This window comes from Penaeus chinensis, chromosome 2 (assembly GCF_019202785.1).
Source record: "Penaeus chinensis breed Huanghai No. 1 chromosome 2, ASM1920278v2, whole genome shotgun sequence".
Classification (NCBI taxonomy): Eukaryota; Metazoa; Arthropoda; class Malacostraca; order Decapoda; family Penaeidae; genus Penaeus; species Penaeus chinensis.
Genome location: NC_061820.1, coordinates 19,250,511 through 19,253,010, shown reverse-complemented (window position 1 = coordinate 19,253,010; position 2,500 = coordinate 19,250,511). Strand labels below are relative to the sequence as shown.

General features: G+C 43.2%; 1 protein-coding gene across 1 annotated transcript in view; it reads right to left on the bottom strand.

Moving 5' to 3' along the window:
- Positions 1-2,315: 2,315 nt before the first annotated feature.
- Positions 2,316-2,500, bottom strand: part of LOC125036518 (4-coumarate--CoA ligase 1-like) — a 27,962-nt gene continuing 27,777 nt past the window's right edge. Inside the window, exon 10 of the mRNA XM_047629169.1 lies at positions 2,316-2,500. This exon is cut by the window's right edge and continues 543 nt beyond it. The gene's annotated coding sequence lies outside the window, so the exon portion shown is untranslated.

Genomic DNA, 2,500 nt, shown 5'->3' with positions numbered 1-2,500 from the left:
CTGTCCGACTATACCAACCTCCTCCTCGTCAGTGCCAAAATTGTTGGCATTTAGGACATCCTGCCAAACATTGCCGTTCCCACAGCCAGATGCCCTCTATGTGCCCAACCTGGCCATACTTGATCAAATTGCTCTGCACAATCACGCACATGTGCAAACTGTGGCGGCCCCCATAATGTATTTTATAGAGGCTGCCCCACCTACAAATTTGAGTCTGAGGTAGCAACTCTCAGATTCAGACTTGGACTCACTCTACGTGAAGCCAGACAGGAAGCACGTCGACGAGGCTTTTCTCTTACCCCCTACTCCAGTAATGTCGCTCACTCTGCCAATCCCCCTACCTCCCAAGCTCCTACACCTTCTCCTAAATCCAACCCCCCTCCATCTAACTTCCCCTCTTCTACCTCCTACCTCCCCCAGTCAAATTCTTTTGCCATCCTAAACCCAGACACTCCAATCTCTACCCAATCAAATTCTTTTGCTATCCTAAATCCAGACACCCCAATCTCTACTACAGCCCCAACACCTTCCCCTCTCCCTCCCCGTACTACCCGCAGCAGACAGAATAAACGTTCCACCCTCTCTTCCCCTACCTCACAATCACCTCCACCTTCCTTTGCCCCTATTTTTCAGACACCAGACCTCTCTTCCCCCCCTCACAAGAAAACCTTTATCTCACAAAACTCCCCAACCAACTCCATCCAGAACTACATAATCGAGTCCCAAACTAATACTCATCCACCTTCAAATTCTACAACTCCCGCTCCCTCCACACTCAAAGTGACTGCCGATATCCATCCTCCTCCTACTCATATTCTCCCTACACCTAATCCTCGTACCCCATCCCAATAAAACCCATTCCCCCTGACTCCAACCCCACCTATATTAACCCTCCCACTATCCCCTCTATCCCTTCCACTCCCTCCTGGATACACACATGAAACCCTCATGTCACAAGTACCCTCTTCCCCAGACCCTCTACCTCCCGACACCCCTCCTGATACAACACCACCTCCCCAACCTCATATCGCACCCTCTAGCACCTTCCCCTTCAAATTCTCCAACACGCACTGCAATCTTTGCCAGTAAATCAACGGTAGTATAACTATCCTTCATTGGAACATTCGCGGTTTCCGAATGTTCCTCTTTCAGTCCCACATATTCTATTGTCATGCCCACGTCCTCCTTACATAGACATCCCAACTTATCAGACATCCTTACAGAATCTTACACTTTCTGCTTTGACAACCTGTTTTCCTTCCTCAAACGCATATATATCCTTCACTTGATCTAACCCCTTTACATTACCTCATCCGACCCTAACCCATTCACTCACCAATTCCTTAACCCAGTTTTAACAACTAATCACTAACCCAACCATCCTTCACTAACATTAACTATAGTGCTCTATGACCTTAGATGTTTAGCACATTTATTTTGCTTTTAACCATTAACCATTAACCATTAACCCTTCTTTTCCAGCAATGTCTCCAAAAACAAGTAGGCTAAGTTTTTTTTTCCGTGGCCGACCCGACCGCATCCGTCTCGTCACAGTAACATGTGAAAACCAAACAATAGCATCATCAAATCTAACTTATCTATATGGTAACCCCATCCCTGCAGAACCCCAACTAACCCTCAATACTTGCACCGGAACTGTTTCTATCTCCCCAGCAAATTGCCCTATCTATAACAAAAATTGGTCAGATTGTGGAGAAGACTTACTCGCCTGTCTCACGGACTGTAGTGCGGTATCAGTACAATTCATTCCTCCTAGAGGTCATCACATCGTAAGAACCCCACTAACATTGCCAAAATTACTTTCCGTAGACATGACCTTCCCTTTAATGCTTATTCTTTTTACCAGAGAAGCCTAGCCATGCTTATATTTTACAGTGGAAATGTGTTAGATATATTTCTAGATCATTCTGTATCCAGAAATCACAGAAGTAAACCATGAACACAAAGATTATTTTCGTTTCTGATAGAGTGATTAGGAATATCTCTAAAAAAGATAATAAACTTTTCTCAAACACACGGTCTCAATTAATTTCTTAAATTTAGTATACTGTCAATAGAATATGTGTATATAAAGTTTGAACATGTAAACAGCAATGACTACTATGAATTTAAAGATAAATCTTGTAAAGTGTATTAAGTTCTAATATAAATCCGATAAAAAAAAAATGTCGTTACTGTACTCGGACGATGCGTATAAATGGTATTGGCCGGGTAAGAGCTTTCTTCCATAGCGAGAATGAAACCCAATATATTTTTACGAAAACTCCACCATGGCAGCTCAAAAAAGAAGTGCAGACCGATTTATGGATTATTTATTAACCTTGTACTCATTTGTTTACAGTTGAAAAGAAATGTCCTGTCGGTATTTCCATAAAAAGGGGCATAGTTAATACGGTATCAACTCTCTCTTGAGAGAGAGAGAGAGAGAGAGAGAGAGAGAGAGAGAGAGAGAGAGAGAGAGAGAGAGAGAGAGGGAGGG